Genomic DNA, 8,288 nt, shown 5'->3' on the forward strand with positions numbered 1-8,288 from the left:
TTTGGTGATAGTGCGCGAATTGTCGGACCGACGGGCATGGATTTATCTGGGCGATTCAACAGTTGGAGGTGAGTCTCGTCACTGTACTATGGGTCGAAACCACCAATGTCGGCCCATTAGTTTATGGTATATAGGAAGACCAGGGATGGCCCTTTGGCCTTTGCATCTGTAAGGATTATCTAATTAAATTAATCAATTAATTTAATCCTAATCCTTATCCCTCTAAATTTTGAAAAATAGGGTAAGGATAATTATCCAATTAATCTAATTAAGTAACAATTATCCAAAACAAGAAACCCTAAAACTTCTAGTAATTTCGAAATTTACAAGGGATGAGGCTAGGGTTTTCAAAACCCTAACCCTAATTTCAATTAGGGTAACTGTTTTTATTTTCCAATAAAATGTTTTCAGAAAATAGAGTTGAGTTTTTTATTTTTAGTTTCAAGCGTTTGGTTCACTGCATATTTTATTTTTATGGATTGGCTTTTTTATTTCATTCATGTTTAAAAAATGAAATTCTCAAAGTATAGAAAATAATACAGACTACTTGAATAATAAAATAGTTGGATGCTTAGATAATAATGTTTACTTATAATGAATATTAAGCAGATTTATTATATATATTCGGTTTGGTTTGTTTTTTTTTCTTGCAAAACCAAACTTATCCGCACAAATTTGGTTTTCCAAAAATGAAAAACGTTCGGATAAGTTTTTCCTTCTTTGTAGGTTTTGATTTTGCTTATGTTCACCCTTAACCGAAATGTAATTTAATGCACCTTTTGTTGAATATTTAGTTCACGTTTTATCCGTCTTTAATTGAATAATATGTGTATTTACTTTAATTTCCACCTAGTATTGACTATCATTAGATAACAATTTTTCTTCAAAACATAGACATTCTTTTAAGTGATTTTTGTACCTTTTTTGTTTGTAGTAATATGGATCTAGTGAACTATAAAATTTAATGCACTTTTGTTTATTTTCTTTCTATATGTGTTTGGTCTATTGTACTGTACAAATATGTGGGCATTATTTTATACTCACGCCCAGGGCAAAAAAAACCAATGGACCGGCCCTATATATATATATATATATATATATATATATATATATATATATATATATATATATATATATATATATATATATATATATATATATATATAATTTAATAATTATTAAAATATTACCATGTATTACTCTAAGTATTAATTTATAAATTACAATGTTGTATTATTATTTATGTTTAAAAAAATGCAATCCTAATTCCAATCTTTTTTTCTTTGCACGGAAAACACTAGTCACTCTTCAAAATCGTATCGAAATTACATATCTTTAATATCTTTAATGTTATTTGAAAATTTTCTTTGTATTTGTGAATTAAAATTGTGCATTTATTATACTTTGAAAGTTACTTAAGTTATAAACTAATTTAAGTAGTTTAATCTTTAGTTAATTTATTTACTTTTCTATTATAAATGGGTTAACCCAGGTTTAACCTGTATATTTAATAGGTTGGGTTAGGATTTACATAAACGGGTTAACCCGGTGACAACCAATTTATTTGAAAAGTTGGGTTTTGTTGTAAATATCTACCCATTTAAATAAAAATGTTGAGTTTAGTTAAAATCCTCTACCATATTAATAAATAAGTTGAACCCCAATACAACTCAAATCGACGAGCTCTAATAAATAGGAAGCATATAACAAAAAAAAATCCCTGTCGAAAATAAAACAAGATATTTTTAAATGTATAAAAACGAGGCATTTGAAGAAAGACATACAATATAATATTACTAAAAATAATATAAAACGTGGGGATAATTGATGTTAGGTAGACGAAGCGTGTATATAAATAAAAAGCTTGATGAAGTGTGTAAAGCACCCATAAACAATGTCTTCTTTCCAATCTCTTACAACCTTCACTTCCATCACCACTAGAACACTACCAAATTCCCCCTCCAATCGACGCTCCAACAGTTACCCGAAACAATACCACCGTTTAAAAGTCTCATGCAATGTCGCACCAGAAGACAATGAGAAGTTACTCGTAGTCCCAGAAACCCAAAAACTTATTCTCCCTAAAACATCTCTCGACCTCGACACACTTAATGTGGACCGGAGGAACTTGCTCCTTGGCCTCGGCAGCCTTTACAGCACCGTCAACTTCACCTCCATTCCGGCAGCGTTTGCTAAACCAATCACAGCCCCTGACATCTCCTCATGCCGTGCCTCAACCGATGGTTTCGACCTAAAGAGCGCCATAAGAACCAATGCATGTTGTCCACCTAATTTGTCAAAAAAGGTTAAAAATTTTGTGTTCCCTAATGACAATAGTCTCCGGATTAGAAGAGCGGCACATAAAGCCCCCGAAGACTACATTGCCAAGTACAAAGCAGCACTCAAAGCCATGAGAGCTCTACCAGACGACCACCCACATAGTTTCGTTTCACAAGCTAAAATTCATTGTGCTTACTGTAACGGCGGATACACTCAAATCGCGACTGGTAACCCTGATAAGATTCTTCAGGTTCACAACTCATGGCTCTTCTTTCCTTTCCACCGTTGGTACATGTATTTCTACGAGAGAATCCTCGGGAAGTTAATTAATGATCCCACTTTCGCTATACCCTACTGGAACTGGGACAATCCTGCGGGAATGACTCTTCCGGCATTCTTCGAAGATGGAAATAACAGAAAAGAAAAGTTAGAAAACCCTGCCTTTGACGCTTTCCGCAACACCAACCATTTGGCACCAGCAATTGTCGACCTCAACTACAATGGTGATGATAGTGGCGATCCTTGTGCTAAACAGATAAGCATCAATCTTACTCAAATGAATAATCAGATGACCCGTAACGCCCGTGACACACTAAGCTTCTTTGGTGGCGTGTATGTGGCTGGGAGCGATCCCATACTTAATGGTGACCCCTCTATTGGGTCAATCGAAGCTGGTTGTCACAACGCGATCCATAGATGGGTGGGTGACTCAAGAACGATTAACAACGAGGACATGGGGAATTTCTACTCAACTGGGTACGACCCTTTGTTCTATGCCCATCATGCTAATATCGATCGTATGTGGGTGGAATGGAAGGGTTTGGACAAAAGAAACAAGGAACCTAAAGATGAGGACTGGCTTAACGCATCGTACGTGTTTTATGATGAAAACGAAGAACTTGTTCGTGTCTACAACAAAGACTGTGTCCGTTATGATAAGCTAAGATACGCTTACGAATTCTCCCCACTCACATGGCTCAAGAATCGACCCACTCCACGTACTTTGAAATCCAAGATCGCCTTGAAATCGGTCGGAACTGTAAAACAAGTGGAGGACACGAAGTTCCCATTGAAGCTAGACAAAATCACCAAGGTCCTGGTGAAGAGGCCAGCTACCAACCGAAGCCAAGAGGACAAGGAGAAAGCATTTGAGTTGTTGTTGATTAAAGGCGTCAAGTATAATGGCGGAAAGTTTGTCAAGTTTGATGTGTTTGTGAATGATCAAGATGATGTCAGGGCAAGCTCTGCAGAAGAGAGTGAGTTTGCAGGTAGTTTCGCACAGTTGCCACATAGCCCTGGTGACGACATGTTAATGACGAGTGGTGCAAGGTTCGGGTTAACTGAGCTTTTGGAGGACATTCAGGCTGAGGGCGATGAGTTTATTTTGGTGACATTGGTGCCAAAGGCAGGGTGCGAGGAAGTTACCGTTGGTGATATCAAGGTCGAGTTAGTTCCTCTTGATGATTGAATAGGAATGTAATCGCATTTGCGCAATTTCATATTTAGCTTTTAAATAATCGGAAATTGCATCGTTGTCAATTTTAAAAATCTATAATAATAATCGCAATTTGCATGATTGGCACCTTTGGCTGAATGGCTGAATCGCAATTTGCACTTTCTTTCTCATCTCCAAGACTCCAACTTCCTGGGAAACTTCCCTTGCAGTTGTAGGCCACCATTTTGTTATGGTTTTTTTTGAACAGCCAAATGTATTAAAAAGGAACCAGGGTAGCTGGACCAATTAAATACCTATTAAAAAAACATTTATTTGTTACTTTTATTATTTTACATTAAAAAAGAGTATCATTTCACTATAACAATAACCGGCTAGACGGTGACTTTTAACGGCGACAAAAAACAAACATGTTTTTTGTCGTCGCTAAAAGTATTTGTCGCCGCTAAAGGCTTTATTGGCGATCCGCGTCATTTCAATCTCATCCGTCAATTTAAGAGATGATCCTACGACTAGGATGAGATAAAAAATCCCACGTTGTTTTCCCTCCGGTGTGTCACCGCTAAAGAGTGTATGTCGCCGCTAAAGGCTTATTTTGGCGATGCGCGTCATTTCAATTATATCCGTCGATTTAAGAGATGATCCAACGACGTAGAAAACTCTGCGTTGTTTTCCCTCCCACGTGTCACCGCCAATGAGTACGCATCGCCGCTGCTGCTAAAGGCCGCCGGCAATAAACCCTCGTCGTTCTTACTTTCTTTCCCGATCTTCTGTGTCTTCCCTTCTTCTCTCTGCTCACGATCGTGACCTCATCGGAATTTCGCTGGAATATACCGCCACCACCACTGTTCTCGCCAAAATATTGATTTTGTAGAGGTGTATGTGTATGTGTATTTTGTGTTTGTAGATATGGATGTGTATTTGTATGTGTATTTGTATGTATGTGTATTTTGAATGTATTTTATGTATGTATATGTGTTTTTGTATGTGCAATTCTATGTATATATGTATTTTTATGTATATGTATGTGTATTCCGTATGTATATGTGTATTTTGTATGTGTATTATGTATGCATATGTGTATTTGTATGTATAGAAATACATATAAATAGCGGCGACAACTTTAGTGGCGACGGAGAGCATTAGTGGCGACGCATCTTTAACGGCGACAAAAAAACAATAGCAGCGACCAATGGAGCATTAGCGATGAACCAACAGCGGTGACCCTTTAGCGGCGACATGTCGCAGCTAATACCTTTAGCGGCGCGCGGCGCTCGTCGCCACTAAAGATCAAAATTCTTGTAGTGTTTATCTCATCTTAATAGTCATTTAACTAAATATTCATTGAATTCTCCATCCGATGTCATTGTCCAATATCCAATATCGTCGTGAAGATCTATATGCAAAATACGTACATAGATATTTTGAAATGAAATATTCAAATTTTGGCATATTATGAGTATGTTTGTCGGGATAATGCCATAAAAAGTTTTTAGTTTGCTCGAAAATGTCGGTTTTACTCGTTGCCAGATTTTTGGTTTGTTTATAAAGCAAATTTGTCACTTTTTTGTCGGTTTGCCCTTTTATTACAGGTTACCATAAAATATTATTTGCAAAAAAAACCCTTAAGCTTATAAATATTTTGCAAAAAAAAAACACTTAAGATTATAAGCATATAAAATATAAATATATATATATATATATATATATATATATATATATATATATATATTTAAATTTTGATGAAACTAAATAGTTTTAAAATTTAAATATTAAAAGTTTATATCAAAACACTATAAATTTTACCGTACTTATATTATGAAACCAAAACCTAAATATAATTTTATCTTTAAGTATGATAAATTTTATATTGGTTTGATATAAACTTTTGATATTTAAATTTTAAAAAGTTATTTAGTTTTATCAAATTTTAAATATATTTCTTAATTAATACTTAAACTTTTCCAAGCTAAATTAAAGAGACGTCTGTTAACTAATAATTAACTATGCTAAAATAGCTAAACCTTTTATACATATAAAATATTTATGTTTGTGTTTCAGAATAATAACATATACAATTATATTTAATTTTATAAAAAAATATGATATATTATTATTGAAATAGAAATCTTTTAAACATATAAAATATTTTTAGTTTCCTTTAAAGAATAATTACATGGAAATAATGACACCACTTAGTGACTAATCTCTAAAACTGTTTTATGAGTCATGGATATATACAACGAATCCAAAAAACCACGTAAATCACGGATAAGAATAAGATTAAACAAACATATATCACACCGACTTATCTTGAGAGTAATTGGGACGTTACTTAACACTTTATGAGCACATGTTGAATATCTTTTTGTAGATAAGGAACAATGAATGTTAATACCACAGATAGACAAGTTTGTTTTGGTAGGAAAACGGTCTAAGGCAGCTCCCTATCAAACTATATTAACTTTATTAAGAATGATTTTATTCTATTTGGTTTTTATATAAACATTGTCACTTTGAGCATCCTTAATAACATATTTCATACCATTATTAAGATTTATAATTTTAAGGGTTTCTTTGAGAAATATTTGTAAACTTAAGGGTTTTTTTCCAAATAATATTTCATGCTAACCTGAATATCTGCTATTATCGGTAAAAAATGTATAAGTGACAAAAAGAAATAGCAAGTTTACAGCATAGACGAACCAAAAATACGTTGCAAGGTAAAACCGATATTTTTGATCAAATTTAATGTTTTTTATGGCATTATCTTTATGTTTGTGAATGAAAACATTGGCTCTTGCTTTGTCTTTGGGATGACATATTGTGATTTCCTATCCATAAAAGAGTTTTTTTTACCATATCAAGTGATTATAATGCTTATTAACCAAAACACGGTAGTTTAAAATTTATTTACTAAAAGGAAGTAAAAGTTATGTGGGTACCAACTTATTACTAAAAAGTAAAAATAAAAAAATACCACGTTTTTTTATTATATATAACATAAAAGCTTAAAAAGTTGGGGAACAGTATACTTCTTTCTTTTTCATGTTTTGCCACCGAAGTTCTTCTTCTCTTTCAAACGCCACAGTAGATCTTATTCTTCTCTTCCTTCTTATCCCACTTTTCCCACCACCGCCTCTTCCACCCAATCAGATGTTGCACTGCCATGGAAATCATTCATTATCTTTCTCCTGTGATTAGATCTATTCTCATTCTGAAGCTCCCTTTCTTGGATATCAGTCGATAACCATGCCCTCCTTTCTTCTTGGCTCTGCTGCTTCACCTCCGCTTAGACCAACGGTAGATAATTGCTTTGATGGGTTCCGATTTTGATTGTTCTTTACAAAGATGGAGGCGATGATGAAATTTGTTTGTGAAAACAGTTTGCACCGGCAACCATGGGTGAACTTGAAGGCCGTATTTTGGCAAGGCAACTCGGAAGGCATATCCGATTGGAATATGCAACCGGTGTTTGCAGCCATACCGTCTTTCATCCCCTTTTTCTGAGCCTCGTCTCATTGAAAATCACTGTTATGATTTCCGATTTTCAAATTTCTGGTGTTTCTTTGTTCGTGTTTGTCTGTACTTTTGGAGCAGGTTGGTTTGATTTCCCCCTGATTTCTAAGGTACATAGTCTTCTCTTCCTTCTTATCCCACTTTTCCCACCATTTAGTGGCGTTCCAGATTATGCAGGTTGTAAGTTAAAAGACGATGGTGTGGCCGGAGGGCAGCAATGGCGACTGACCAACTGATGGAGGTCGCCTCTTCTGGTTCTTCACTTCTGCATCTCCATTGGCTTTTTTTGAAGCTTTTAATGTAATAACTCTATTCTATCATATTCTTTCTTTTTTGTCTTTTTTTCTCAATAAGAGCCAATTAATTTCGGGTTAAATAATGTTTTTTATTACACTTATGGATCGAGGACGCAGTGGCTAAGTAGAAGATAAAAACCTTGAATGGAAATAACTTTGTGTCTCTTTCAATCATAGGGTTATCTCGACCACCATTGCCCAGGTAACAAGTATTATAATGTGGAGGTTTTCGACAATTTTAATTCTTGTTGAAGAAAATCAGGGAACCAACATAACAGTCGGTGTGCGATTGAGCTAAGTAATTGTTCAATAGAGGCGAAATTGATGGTCTATTTTGCACTACTGTGGAGTTTTGATCATGCCTACGACCTGTTTGATGAAATGTTTCAACTAATAACGCTCCATTTAGCAGATGTAAGTAGGTTCTTCATTTTCAATGTTATAGGATGGGAGGTAAGTTTGACATATTTCAGTCGATTATAGTATTCTTTTAGTTACTCACCATTTCCTCTTTTTGATTTTTATACAGAATGATGAGATGTTGAATTAATCTCATGGAGGTAGGAATTTGAATTTGTGATTTCTCATTTGTATTTATTATCATTTATTGATTGTGATTATATTCAACGTGTATTTGGTTGGCTTGTGAGTCAGGGATGTATATGAATATGACCGTTTTACCCTTTGACTCATTTTACAGGTTTTGAAAGTTCTTTCAGCTTCTCTATCAACCTATTCTC

General features: G+C 34.5%; 1 pseudogene; it reads left to right on the plus strand.

The window, feature by feature from the left end:
* Positions 1-1,885: 1,885 nt before the first annotated feature.
* Positions 1,886-3,862, plus strand: LOC145125025 (polyphenol oxidase I, chloroplastic pseudogene; annotated as a pseudogene).
* The last annotated feature ends 4,426 nt before the right edge of the window (positions 3,863-8,288 follow it).

This window comes from Lactuca virosa, chromosome 7, assembly GCF_052849685.1.
Source record: "Lactuca virosa cultivar CGN04683 chromosome 7, Lactuca_virosa_CGN04683_v6, whole genome shotgun sequence".
Lineage (NCBI taxonomy): Eukaryota > Viridiplantae > Streptophyta > Magnoliopsida > Asterales > Asteraceae > Lactuca > Lactuca virosa.